Source organism: Chrysochloris asiatica, unplaced genomic scaffold (genome assembly GCF_000296735.1).
Source record: "Chrysochloris asiatica unplaced genomic scaffold, ChrAsi1.0 scaffold00717, whole genome shotgun sequence".
Classification (NCBI taxonomy): Eukaryota; Metazoa; Chordata; class Mammalia; order Afrosoricida; family Chrysochloridae; genus Chrysochloris; species Chrysochloris asiatica.
The window spans coordinates 84702-99614 of NW_006409235.1; the positions used below are offsets into that span (position 1 = coordinate 84702).

General features: G+C 44.6%; 3 pseudogenes; 1 reads left to right on the top strand and 2 right to left on the bottom strand.

Moving 5' to 3' along the window:
• Nucleotides 1–2561: 2561 nt before the first annotated feature.
• LOC102816101 lies at nucleotides 2562–5595 on the bottom strand (annotated as a pseudogene).
• Nucleotides 5596–6808: 1213 nt separating this feature from the next.
• Nucleotides 6809–9982, top strand: LOC102816478 (annotated as a pseudogene).
• A 384-nt stretch (nucleotides 9983–10366) lies between these two features.
• LOC102814585 lies at nucleotides 10367–10768 on the bottom strand (annotated as a pseudogene).
• Between the last annotated feature and the right edge of the window lie 4145 nt (nucleotides 10769–14913).

Sequence of the window (14913 nt, forward strand, 5' to 3'; positions counted from 1 at the left end):
GATTGACAATCTGCACCTAGATAAGAGTTCAGGTGATGTCGGGAGCAGAAGCAATGTGTACAGGCTTGTCAGCTGAGTGGGAATTTACAGCACTCAGCATGGTACTTGCTTTTAATCAGAACTCACAGCAATTTTGAGGTGAAACACTCCCCAATCCAGAGTAACTGATGAAGTTGTAATTATGTATGTATGGTTCGTATCATACAGAAGTGGAGGTAGATGTATTCTCTGAGAAGTCTTCTTTAGAGGATTTTTTTTTTTTTAATGCTTTTTTTTTTTCACATGTAGAATTCAGTGACGTTGTTGAATTCAGCATTTTATAAAGTTTTCCTATCATTTATTTAACCTTATTATGTGCCAAAGGAATGCTGGTAGTGTTGTGGGATAAATACTGGATACAAAGTAGGGATAAATACTGGATACAAATCCACTAGCCACTCTGAGAGAGAAAGATGAGGCTTGTTGCTCCCATAAAGACTTACAGCCCAGGAAACCCTATACAGAAGTGATTTGATGACACCTAGCAACAACCTGCCAGACTGCAAAGCCGGTTGAACTGCAAAGTTGGCGGTTCAAGCTCACCAGCTGCTCCTCAGAAACCCTATCCAGGGTCGCTATGGGTCAGAATCGACTCGATGGCACTTAACAACAACAACAATGAACTCTGGAAGTGTAGTGATTACTTATCGGACTGTGAACCATAAGGTCAGCAGTTTGAAATTACCAGCTGTTCCACTGGAGAAAGATGAGGCTTTCTGCTCCCATAAAGACTTACAGCCTCGGAAATCCAGTTCAGGGTAGCTATGGTCGGAATCGACTCGACAGCACTTAACAACAACAATAACACCATGTGCTAAAAGGAGCCATGGTGGTGCAGTGGTTAAGGCGGTCAGCTGCTAACTTACAGTTTGACAATTTGAATGTACTAGCCAGTCCATTGGAGAATGATGTGGGAGTCTGTTCCTGCAAAGATTTACAGCCTAGGAAACCCCTGGGGCAATTTTTCTCTGTACAAATCGGGCTGCAAACCTTAAGGTCAGCAGTTTGAAACTACTAGCCGGTCTGCGGGAGAAAGATGAGGCTTTGTGCTCCCGTAAAGATTTACAGCCTCGGAAACCCTGTACAGGGTCGCTATGAGTCGGAACCGACTCCACGGCACACTGTCACCACCAGCATAGGGTCACTATGAGTCAGAATTGGTTTTCTGGCAATGAGTTTGGTGGTTGTTTTATGTGTGTGCCAAACACTGCTCTGCTTGGCAGCTTTTCAATGTTTGCAATAATAGCTCTGTGACAACGATTCTCATTGTACAGAAGAGGAAATACACAGAACTAGAAAGTTCCAGGATCACACCCAAAGAAGTCATGGAGCCAGCATTTGATGTCTAACTTCAGAACCCACACTCCTAACTACTGCGTTGCTTATTTCCCCCAACATTACAGGCTATGAATACGGCCACATTATATATTTTTACAAGTGAATTCAGAGTTATCTTAGAGAGAAGATAGAAGCCAGCTTCTGAGAATCATCTGCTTTGCATGACGTTTCTCCTTCTGCTGGGACCCTGTCAAACAGCAGAAGCCAAGCCACATGCGTGGCAGAAGAACTCACCAGTGGTGAGGGTGGGGGGTGTCCACTTACTCAATCACCTCCTCTAGTCACCAGAAAGGAGGTGTGCAAACAGTGGGTGGCCAATGAACAGATATCAGAAAAGAAAATCAGAGTAAAGCAAATCTGACAAAGTGTATTGTCCACCTTTGCTCTGAGGTTCCTGTGGTGTTTTTCCATGGTGTATCTGCTCCCCCACTTGGTCTTGCTCTTTGGTCTCACCCAAGGTGTCGACTCCAGGCCGTCAAGCCCGGGAAATTGAAACACACACGATTTCTTACTTTCGCTACATGTTCCACTAGCTGTAAGTCTTCAAACTTTTAAAGTATTCCTACCCATGTGGTTCTGAGTTTTGGAGCTCTTCACTGGACCTCCTTTGCCTGGTATTCTGTGGAGTGGCTGACACAATGATTTGAGGAGAGGTTGGTTGGAGCAAAGTCAAGGGGAGAGGCCTAGATTGGTGTTCTATGAGAAATGTGGTTCAAGGGCCCTGGGGGGCATTAAGCCAGAGAACTATGCTTCCAGGTGGTTCTTGATGGAGTGGTCATTGAGAGAGGAGGTATACTTCCCAGGGAATCAAAGTGCTCCCTTCTCAGAGGGGCCCAACTTCTCTCCCCAGGTCCACATTAGATTCAACAATCATTTAGTCAGATTCTACACTTCACCTTTTCTGGGACCAAAGTGCTGTGGAAATCTGGGCTGAGAATGTGAGTTCTCTGTGTCTTCTCTGATGAAGGAGTAAGGTATGTGGCTTGGACTACAGCTCTGTGTGAAAGCAATATTTACTACAAAAGTCTAAATAAAGCATCATGGAAGAGGGTTGGCAGAACCACCTCTCCACTTCAGGAACACTTGGGGTTTCTCGACATCTTCCCTTGACATGAAAATGGAGGACCTGCTTACCCACTTGTTTCTGTGCTCTTCACTCTCTTGGGGACTTGCTCTGAAGCCTCTCAAAGCTGGGGAGATGGAGGTGTGTGTTGGCAGTATTTTCTTCTGTGTCCAATGAGGTGTGACTTATCACCAAAGTCTCACCCACACTCCCTACAGATATAAGGCTTCTCCCCTGAATGTGTCCTCTGATGTATAATGAGGGTTGATTTCCGGCTAAGGCCTCGTCCAAACTCCCTGCAGACATAGGGCTTCTCCCCTGAGTGTGTCTTCTGGTGTTTAATGAGGTGTGACTTCTGACTAAAGCCTTGCCCACACTCCCTGCAGACACAGGGCTTCTCCCCTGAATGTGTCCTCTGGTGTACAGTGAGGTCTGACTTCTGAATAAAGCCTTGTCCAAACTCCCTGCAGACATAGGGGTTCTCCCCGGAGTGTGTCCTCTGGTGTCTAATGAGGTTTGATTTCTTACTAAAGCCTCATCTACACTCCCTGCAGAAATATGGCTTCTCCCCTGAGTGTGTCCTCTGGTGTTTAGTGAGGTTTGATTTGTTACTAAAGCCTCATCCACACTCCCTGAAGTCATAGGGCTTCTCCCCTGTGTCCTCTGGTGTCTACTGAGGACTGACTTCTGAATAAAGCCTTGCCCACACTCCCTGCCGACATAGGGCTTCTCCCCTGAGTGTGTCCTCTGATGTGTAGTGAGGTGTGACTTCTGACTAAAGCTTCGTCCACACTCTTTGCAGTCATAGGGTTTCTCCCCTGAGTGTGTTCTCTGATGTTTAATGAGGTCTGACTTCTGAATAAAGCCTCGCCCACACTCCCTGCAGACATAGGGATTCTCCCCTGTGTTTGTCCTCAAGTGTGTGATAAGGTTTGACTTAGCAATAAAGCGTTGCTCACACTCACTACATGTAACTTTTGCAATTCTTGGGATTTCTTTCCCCGGGAATAATTTGCCTGTGTCCTCAGCATTCATTCTCTGGCCTGGGCATGCGTCTGTCTGTGTCATTCTGTTAGCCTCCCTAGAACTCCCCATTTGGTCTTTGGGTTGACTAGAGAAGGTCTTTAAAATGTCCCCCTGTCTTGTCCTTTCAAACATGGCTTTGGACCCATCTCCCATCTCTAGACCTTCTGCTCTGTTATTCCTGGTGAGTTGCTCAGAATGCTGCTCCTTCCCATCCCCTGGATGGCGGTGCTCTAGGTGAAGGTGTTTTTCCGCAGGAGTTCTTGGAGAGGACTGAGAGGGATGGGTGTGCTGCACTTGTTGATGGAGGAATTTCTGACCAGACAAGACCAGAGGGCAGGGAGGACATGGATGGATCTCTACCTTTGGTTCTCCTGGAAGAGAAAGTTTTCCATCAGAGTCAGTGGAGAAAGGACGGTCTGCTGTCTGCTTTGTGGAAAGAGCTCCTCTTAGGATCAGAACACAGGCTCTGACTCCACCAAGTCCTCCTTTATAGGGTTACTTTTCCCTCCATCCTTATTCATTGCATCTTCTTCAGCAATCTGGAAACCCACACCTGGGACTCAAGTGTGGACAATATAGGACTGGCCCTGGTCCACTGACTAAAGGACACTAGTTCCTGCTCACTTGTATCTCTCTCGTTTTCCAAAAGTTATAAAGGACACACATGTGCTTTGCCAGGCTGCATTCCTCCTGCTCATACCTGACTCACTTCTCCCAGGCATCCTGGAGCTGAAATGCGATAGGAAGTTCTGTTTCAAATTACATCTCATGCAGACAACTCCCACCTTTGTCCACCATCCCCCTCTCACCTGGGCGCTGAAGTAGTCCCCAAGTGGATCCCCAATCACATCTTGATCTTAGAGTCTAACCAAAGCCTCCTCATCCCCAGAGGTTTCCCCCACTCTCAGGACAAACCCTAATATTGTAGCATCAATTTCACACCCTAGTTTCCCCATTTCTGTCTCTCTATAGGAGCTCTGGTGTTGCTGGAGAATAAAGTTGGAAGTTCAAACCAACCAGCTGTTCAATAGGAGAAAGATGAGTCTTTCTGCTCTCATAAAGATTTACCACCTCGGTAACCCTACACAGTGTTGCTATGAGTAGGAATGCACTCATGGCCATGGGTGTGGGTCTGTCCCTCTTTCCTCTGCTCCCCTCACCCACTGGTTCTGCAGGGGTCTCCTGACTGTTTTTCAAACACTCTCTTTCTTGCTTCATGAAGTTGCATGCATTGCTATCTCCACCCAAGTCTTCTGCCCACAGCTATTTGAACGTCTCAGTCCACCTGCTCATCAGTAACGTGAGGCAGCTGTCCTGGGCACCTCTGCCATACTGTGTCCTTTCACACACAGGATGTCCTCCCCTGCATGAGTGTCTGATGTGACACACATGTGGGTGCTCCATTTGGTATAGTGGGCAAGTGTGCACAACCACCGATTTTAGTTCACTATCTGTTGTGGTAGACATCTGTACAAATTCACTGTCTTGTGTATGCTTGCTCACTGGCATGACACACACATGAGCATGCTCATTGTCTGGTATGACATGTGTGGGCATGTATTCTGTATGTTGGTGCTGTTTCTCTACTGAAGTCACTCTGATGTCTTGATAAATCTATAATTTTAGTTTCTGGAACCCTCTCTAATAGAGCAAGCTCTCACCTGCTTCTTCTAACAATTCACTGAAATGACGACTGCGTGAATGAATTTTTTAGTAATGTGGAGGAGGTTAAGAAGAAAGCAGTAGGGGCCACAAAACCGCCTTGGTAGACGCTAGAAGGTGTGTGAGAACTTGTTTTGGCCTGAAGTGCTGTTATACAATGTGTGCCTGACCGCCTGTTGTCCGTCCACATGGCCAGGGAACAGCTGGGCACAATGACCCTCCTTCCTTCGGAGGCACTTTCTGATGAACTGAGCAGACTCTAGGCATCTTCTAGCGCTTCCCAAACAGGGTAGGTGATGAGGACGGTGTCCTCATTCTCCAACAGAACCTCCCTTCCTTTTGTGGACCCCTCCCCACACACCAGCCATCTCCAGGACTCTTGGTGGGCCTCCCTTTCCGGCTCCCATTCCCCACTTACCGTGGTTGTCCTCCCCATGCTCTCCTCCACGGCTCTTGGTGAGCTTCATGCTGTCAGCATCACCCACAGGTTCTGAGAGTTCCAGCCCAAGAGCACAGTGCTTGTGGAAAAAATAGGTGGCAGTCAGGACAGCCACCCAAGACACTGCCCTGTTCCAAGTGTATCTGGAACTGGGATCAGAGGAGAATGACGATTGGAAGTCAGGGTATTGGGGGATTACAAGTTCTGATGCAGTAGCACAGCCAAGGGGTCGTGGGGGTTCAGACTGGCGTTTGTCAGAGAAGTGTCTGGGGTCTCCTCCAGGAAAATGTGGAAAGATCTGTCAATATAGCAGGCTGGATATCTAAGAGCAGGGATCTGTGGACTGATGGGATATAGGGTCCTTCAGGCTGCAGGGGTTTAGACTCTCTCAGGGTGAGGAGATTTGGGATTTCATAGAGCAAGGGGCTTTTGGATCATCCAGGCTGAGAGTTTGGGGACCAGAGGCTGAGGTTATATGTAGTCTCTGAAGCTGAGGTGATTTGGGTCCTTTATGGTTGGGAGATTGGCAATCAGTTGGGAGAAGAGGATTTGAGGTTTTTCTGAATGACGAGATTTGGGGTACTTAGGTTGAGAGAATGAAGGATCCATCATGTTGAGGGGATTAGAGCCTGGGTACCTCAGACTCACATTCAGAAGATTTAGGGTCTCATGAAATGGGTTTAAGGTACACAATAATGAGGTTATTTAGGGTTGCTCAGGCTGAGGAGAGGAGATGCCGAGTACCCTGGATGAGGAGAATACACGATCTCTGAAGTAGGGTTAATTTGGGTTCTCTGTGGTGAGAGTTTCAGTGTTTCTCTAATTAAGGGAATTAAGGTCCTTCAGGCTCCAGATGTTTGACAGTCTCAGGACAAGAGACATCACTCGTCTGTCAGTTTGTTGGAAGCTAAACCACTGGTATTCCAAATCCCAACTGGGTTACCCATGGGGAACAGGATTCAGCAGAGCTTCAAGATGAGGACAGATTGGAAAACAGGACCTTCCATTAATTGATATAGTGCCAGAAGATGAGGCCTTCGGTTGGGAGGCTCTAAAATAAGACTGTGGAAGAGCTCCTTCCTCAGAGGAGTCAATCTGAATGCCGTGGATGGAATGGAGCTTGTGGGAACCTTTACTTACTGATGGGGCACGACTCAAAATGAGAAGAAACAGCTGCAAACGTCCATTAGAGACAAGAACACTGAATGTGTGAAACATAGGAAAACTGGAAGTCCTCCAAAATGCCAACGTCCATTAGAAATAAGATGTGGAGTGTGAGACACAGGAAAACATCCATTAGAAATAAGACGTGCAGTGTTAAGAGACAAAGGAAAACTGGAAGTCATCACAAATGAAGTGGAAAGCTTGAAGATTGGCAGTCTAGTGAGCTGAAACGAACTGGTATTGCCTATTATAAATCAGACAGTCATATGGTCTACTGTGCTGGGAATGACAAATGGAAGAGGATCAGAATTGTAGTCACTGTCACCAAGAATATTTCAAGATCTGTCCTCAAGTACTATACTGTCCGTGATAGGGTAACATCAACCCTACAAGGAAGACCATTGAATATGATTATTTTTCAAACTTACACATCAATATGTATATGTCAAAGATGAAGGAATTGAAGATTTTTATGAAGTTTTGCACTATGAAATTGATCAAACATGCAGTCAAGATTCACTGCTAATTACTGGCGATTGGACTGTGAAAAATGGACACAGAACGATCAGTGGTTGGAAAATATGGTGCTAGGGCCAGAATCAACCCAGAAGATCTCACCTTAGAATCTTGTGAAACCAATGACTTACTCATTACAAATACCTTTTTGCAACAATACTAATGGTGGACCTCATCAGATGGGATACACAGGGATCAAATTGACTACAGCTGTGGAAAGAGATTATGGGGAAGCTCAGTATCATCAGGCAGTGCCAGGCTATAGGGGCAGACTGCAGAATAGACCAGCATTTGCTCATACTCACATTCAAGTTGAAGTAGAAACCAATTATACTAATACTTGAGAGCTAAAGTATGATCTTATATATCTCTGCTGAATTAAAAGAATATCTTGAGAACAGATTTGACACATTTAACATTGCTGACCAAAGACCAATTGAGTTGTAGGATGGCATCAAGATCACATGAAGAAAGCAAAATGTCATTTGAAAGACAGGAGAGAGAAAATACAACAATGGAACTCTGAAACTAGCTCTTGAATGTAGAATAGCAAAAGCAAATGGAAGAAATGATGGAGCAAAAGAGCTGAACAGATTTCAAATCGAAGCTGAAGAAGAAAAAGTATTATAATGAAATGTGCCAAGACCTGGGATTAGAAAATCAAAAAAGACGAACACAATGGGCATTTCTCAATGTGAAAGAACTGAAGCACAAATTCAATCCTCGAGTCACAGCATTGAAGGAGAGTCTCTGGCTGTGTTTATCAGGAGGGACTAGTCATGCTTGGAGAAAAAGAGAAAGACTCTCAATGAGATGCATTAACATAGCGGCTCCAACAAAGGGTCTGAACATAAAAATAACCCAGAGGATGCAAGGCCCAGGAAGTGTTTAGTTCTGTTGTACACAGGGGCACTGTGAATCAGACCTGACTCCATGGCACCTAACAACAACACGAGCTAAACACTTAGCAATGCAGAAAACATCCAAAGAATAAGGGAGAAATAGGGTTACTGTGCCAGAAAGACTTGGTTGGCGTCCTGGGGTGGCGCAGTGGGTTAATGTGCTGGACTAGTACACCTGTTTGCACTGCAAAGTCAGCGGTTCAAGCTCATCAGCTCCTTGGAAACCCTATACAGGGTCGCTATGGGTCAGAACTGATTCGATGGCACTTAACAACAACATCCATTTCAGGATGTAGTATATGACCAAGAATCAACAGGACTGAAGGAAAAAGTTCAAGATTCACTGACAAAAAACAAGACTCCAGGAACTGACAGAATTTTAACAAAAGATTCAAGAGTGGTAGACTCTTGAATCTTGAGGAAGAGCTCTAGAATCATGACCGCCCTGGCGTTGTAGTGACCTGTGGGACAGGCTGAAAGATGGTGGCGGCAGGTACAGCGTTGGTCCCTGCAGCTTCTAGTTGTCATTTGTCGCCATATTTTCTGCTTTGAAGAATCTTCAAGAGAAGATTAGACATTTGGAATTTGAAAGAATTCAGGCAGAAGAAAGTATGAAAACTTTGTCTAGAGAAACAAGTGAATACAAGAAAGTACTGGATGAACAGATACATGAAAGGGAAAAGTCAAAGACTGAGGAATCAAAGCACAATCAAGAACTGGCTTCTCAGTTGTTAGTTGTAGAAAGTAAACGTAATCTTTTAGAAAAACAACTGGAATACATGAGACATATGATAAAGCATGCAGAAATGGAGAGGACATCTGTCTTAGAGAAACAGGTTTCCTTAGAAAGTGAACGACAACAAGATCAAACTCATGTTTGTACCAAATTTGAGACATTGGATCTTCTTGAACAGGAGTATAACAAACTCACCACTATGCTAGCCATTTTGGGGAAAAAAAATGCAAGAGTTAGAAGAAAGCTCCATGAAGAAGAACAAGAAAGGAAACGTATGCAAGTTAAGGCAGCCCAGTTGCAGACTGGTCTAGAAACCAATAGACTTATCTTTGAAGATAAAACATCTCTACATGTTGCCAGTACAAGAAGAATTTAAAAAAAGAAGTCAAAACCACCAGAAAAGAGAGGTTCTAGAAACGATTTTGCTGCACAACCACATTATAGATTATGCTTGGGTGATATGCCATTTTTAGCTGGTAAGTCCACCAGCCCTAGCCATGCGGTGGTAGCCAGTGTTCAGCATGTCTTGCATCTAATGAAGCAACACAGTAAAGCCTTGTGCAATGATCGAGTAGTCAACCATGTTCCTTTGGCAAAGTAAGTGTCTTCACGATGTAGTAAAAGTAAGAAGTTAACACCAGCATCCTCCAGCACCATTAATGAAGAATTGTCAGAAGTCTTACAGACTTTGCAGGATGAATTTGGGCAAATGAACTTTGATCACCAGAAGCTGACAAAACTTATCCAAGAATCACCAACTGTTGAACTGAAAGATGACTTAAGAGTGTGAACTGGCGACATTAGTTGGAAGGATGGAAGCAAAAGCCAACCAAATAACTAAAGTTCGAACATATCAAGCCCAGCTGGAAAAACAGAAGATAGAAAAGCAGAGGAAAGAATGAAGAGCCACTAAAAAGTCTCGAGATGAAGAAGAAGACAGCAGCAGCCGTTTTTCTGGAACTACAGGGGTCACCAATAAGAAAGACTTTGCCAAACTGAAACGTGGAGAAAAAAGCCAGAAAAATCTTCAGTTATTGAAGGCCATGCAAACCATACAGAATTCATTACAAAGCAGTAGTTTGTTGTGGGACTACTGACTGGGACCAGGGCTTCCATTTTATTCACATCTCCTGTGTACTTCATCAAACAGATGTTGCCAACTGACTTTCCAGGGCTCATACTCTTCTTCTATGGGAATCAATTGATAGCAGGTGTTAAAGAGACCACATGCTTCATTGAACTGTCTCCTTGGGTTCCACAGCACGGCCTCCATGGAAACCTTTTTTTTTTTTTTTACACAATGATTATGTTATTTAAAACAAAACAGAAATCCCCACATGATTCCTTCATGTTGCATAAGTGAATGAATTCCAAATAAAAATGACTTTTCAAAATTCTACAGTCTCTGGTCAAAGGTGACCATGATGTCACTTTCATTTCAGTGACAGCTCCTAACCCTGAGCTGCTCTTGGGCAAAAGACTTAATATTCATCCAGAGTATCTGCTCGAGGAATGGAGAGACCTCGATCCTTAAGAGCCTGGACTTTTAGCTTCTCTGCTTCAAGCTTGGTCTGTTGTTCCACCCTTTGTTCTTCCAGGATTTCTTCAAAGGACACTTGCTGGAGGGGTGTGTCACTTTCCTTTTCCGAGTCTATTTCTCCTAGTAGGACCACATTTTCTCCTCTGACCACAAAAATCTCTCGAGGAATATCACCGTATTTTTTGCCCACATGAATACGCTCCACAGTCTGATGTAGCACTAAGTTAGCAAATTGATCAATGCTTCTTAAAAAGACTATAAGTGTCCTTCCATCTCGAAGCAAGACCAAGTGCTTTTTGTAGATGTCTTTGATGAGGCTGGCGGTGCCGGGCATATAGTTCATCTTGAGCTGAGCGGAGATTGCAATGTATAGCCGCTGCGGGTCCAACACCTCGTTTATGTTACCGTAGTTGCTGCCTCGGCGAGACTGGCACAGGAACCCTTATGGGTACCAAATGGCCGCCCCGGCTTTCAGCTGCCAGGGCAAGCCGGAAACGCTTCTTGGAAACCTTTTGTAGGGTTTTAGAATTGCTGTTTTTGAGTTATGGTGTTGGAGGATAATACTGAAAGTGCCTTGGGCTGATAAAAGAACCAATAGATCCATTTTAGAGAAAGTGCAACCAGAGTGCTCCTTGGAGGCCAACATGGCCAAACTTTGTCTCTCATACTGTGGACCTATTGTCAGAAGGAACCAGTCGCTAGAGAAGTTGATCATGGTTGGTAACATGGAGGCTCAGATAGAGAGAGGAAGACCCCAATGAGATGGATTGGCCAAGTGGCAACATCAATGTGCTCATACGTGGCAACAGTAGTGACGTTGGCCCAGGATCAGGCAGGGTTTCGTTCTGCTGTGCATAAGGTCACTATGGTTTTGCACCGACTCTATGGCACCTAACAACAACAACAACAATATAAACCAAGAAATAGTTACTTGAACAGAACAAGGGGATACTGCCTGGTTTAAAATAAACAAAGGTGGTTGCCAAGGTTGTATCCTTTCACCATACATATTCAATGTGTATGCTGAGCAAAATAATCCACAAAGCTTGACTATATGAAGAAAAACACAGTATTATTATTGTAGGAAGACTCACAACCTTCAATATGCAGATGACACAACCTTGCCTGCTGAACACAAAGAGAAGGTGAAGCACTTACTGATGAAGATCAAAGACGACAGGCTTTAGGATGGATTACAACTAAACATAATTTATTTTTTTAATCCTCACATCTGGATCCATAAAAAACATAATCAATGGAGAAAATACTGAATTCATTCCATGTGGATCCACAACCAATGCTCCTGGGAGTCAAGAAATCAAACAACATACTGCATCTGGCACATCTGCTGTAAAAGACCTCTTTAAAGTGTTAAAGGGCCAAGATGAAACTTTGAGGACTAAGGAGCACTTGACTCAAGCTATGGTATTTTTCATCACCTCAGATCCATGTGAAATTTGGACAATGAATAAGGAAGACCAAAAAAGAATTGATGTCCTTGAATTTTGTTGGGGAAGAATATTGAATATATATCAAGCACAGCCAGAAGAACAAACAAATCTGTTTTGGAAGAGGTACAGCCACAATGTTCCTTTGAAGCAAGCATGGTGACACTTGGTCTCATGGACTTTGGACATGTTATTAGGAGGGGCCAGTCCCTAGAAAAGGACATCATGCTAGTCAAGTAGAGGGTCAGAGAAAAAGAGGACATTAGATGTACGGACACAGCGGCAGCAGCTATGGGTTCAAACATAAACCTTTGAGGACGGTGTGGGACAGGGCAATGATTCATTCTGTTGCACATGGGGTCACTATCAACAACAGTGAGTGGCTACTGGATAATTTCAAGCAAGTGGCATAAAACTTGGTGCAGAGCATTGAATTACTTACTGTGTCTCTTCTAGCACATCTTTCTAACTCCCACCAAACAACTTTTTCCTGAAGGGTCTGGGCTAGAGAAGATGGGGGAAGATGCTGATAGGATTCTACGGTACAGTTGTGAGCGATTGTTAACAGGGGTGAATTGGGATAGGAAAACCCTGGAAATCTAACCAAGGGCTTGGTCAATTTTACCATCCTGCTGGGTACAACACGAGCCACCTTGCTGATGTGAGTAGGTTGCTTGCTCCTTTGATAGACTAACCACGCTTTCTGACATCGGACCTTGGGCTTGAGCCAGCAAGCAGCCTGACCTGATTCTCCAGCTTCCACAGCCTTGAGAGTTCACAACCCGATTCTGCATGAGAATCCTTCAGACAGATACCTGAACTGCAGATTTGGGACTTGCTCACGAGTTCTGTGAGATGCTGCAATGAATTGTGGATCCCTGGAACATGAGGTAGGATACTGAGGCAAGAAGTTGTGGTCGGTATCAGGGATTATGGGATCTTAATGCACTGGGCCCTTGACAAGGTCTGTTTGAACTGCAAGGCCAGTGGTTCAAATCCACCAGCCACACCTTGAAAACCCTATACAGAGTCGCTATGAATCAGCACCGACATGACAGCAGCTAACAACAAAAACAGCACTTTAGGAAAGCATGACATTTGTGATGTCTTTAAGCTCCACCTCATGGGGATCTTGTGCTGATCATGTGTACTAACGTTGTTAGAAAGGGTATGAGCTCCTCATTTGGATTCTGTGCTATGACGAGGTTGGGGAAAGGCGGAGCTCAGTAAGAAGGAACGGCTTCTAGACTGCTGAGACTTTTCATTCAGGCATGAGGGTGAACTGATGATGAAATGAACAGGCTTACTATTTGGAAGTTAGGAATGTCTGAAAATAACTGATAGGCTTTGCTAAAAGGGGAGCTAGAATTTGTCCAGTAGAAATGGTTCCCATGATTCTGTAGAAGAAAACAGGAGTGCTCTAGTAACCCCTGAACAGTGAGCAAGGGGCTAAGAGGTGGGAAGTCACACGCTCCTACAGGAAAAGCTGTTGACATTAGGGTGAGTCCTTTCTCATGGGAACTGTTTCCACTTAGAAGGGACATGAGGGGCCTTGCCAAGCGTTTGTTGAAAGGGGACCTATGCCCACCAGTCAAGGGTTGAAATTTGAGTCCTTGCTCTGCCTCAGCACCAGTGACAGCCTCAGTCTCCAAGAGAACCCAAAAGGAAGCCAAAGTCTCGCATTCTAAAGGTGTGTGTTGGGCTTCCAGAAGGGCGAGTGCTTAGTTCAGAACTCCATGGGCAGCCAACTAGTAACAGGTTTCATCCAGAGACTACTGCTGTCTGTGGTTCTGAAGTAGAATCCAGGGGTCTGCAGGCACACCTGCTGGGCTATGTGCAAAATCATTTGTTGATGTTCTTCCCAGGGAAATGAGGCAGACATACATGTTACAGCATATATGGGTCTGAATATGAGTGACACATGTGGTATGTGTTAGAACAAAGAGAAGGCTTAACCGCTGCTGTGGTTGGCACACAATGGTGGCTGCTGTATGAATACAGTTGGTATTCGACAGTGGAATTTCTGGTCCCAAGGTGGTAGTGGTGCTGTGGAGTCAGTTCCAACTCATAGCTACCCTGTATGGGGTTTCCAGGGCTGTAAATCTTTATGGGAGCCGAAAGCCTTATCTTCCTCCTGTGGAACAGCTGGTAGTTTTGAACTGCTGACATTGAGGTTAGTTATTGTTGTTGTTAGATGCCATCGAGTCTGTACCAACTCATAGCAAACTTATGCACAGCAGATCCTGGGCCAACCTCACTACTGTTGCCACGCTTGAGTGCATCGATGCTGCCATTCGGCCAATCCATCTCGTTGGGGGTCTTCCTCTTTTTCTCTGACCCTCCACCTTACCAAACATGATCTTCTTTCTCCAGTGACTGGTTGAGGTTAGTAGCTCGACTCATAACCACGATGCTATCAGAGCTCCTTTCTGGTCCCATAGATGATCGTATAAGGAGACATGGCAGTGTTGTGGGTTATGTGTTGTGCTGCTAACTGCAAGGCCATCGGGTCCAATCTACCAGTCGCTTGTAAGGATTTAGTCTCAGAAACCCTACACAGGGTCACTGCAGGTTGGACCTGACTCAATGGCACATTAGCAGCAGTAGATGACCATATGATGACAAGAAATCTAAGAGGTGGTTAGACCTTGTTTCTAACAGGGGCCAACAATAGCCCATCCCCTAATTTGAAGTATAAGAACTGAATAGAAATAAAGCAATAGAGTGAAATTTCCCAAGACCTTGTGTTAGAAATCTAAATGGCAAGAAAACACTTGGAATTTATCAAGCTGAGAAATATGGAACAAAAATGTCAAGCCATGGTTTTGAAATACTGAAGGATATTGAAAAGTGCAGGAAGCATCCAGGGAGAATGGAAGGAATACAGAGTCACAATACCAGAAAAGTTGGGTAACATTCAACCATTTTAAGAGAAAGCATATGATCAAGACAGACAATTAATGGAGAAGATCTAGTCTCTTCAACAAATGATGAGGTAAAACTGGAAGTCCAACTGAAGAAGAATGAAACAAACCCCGTA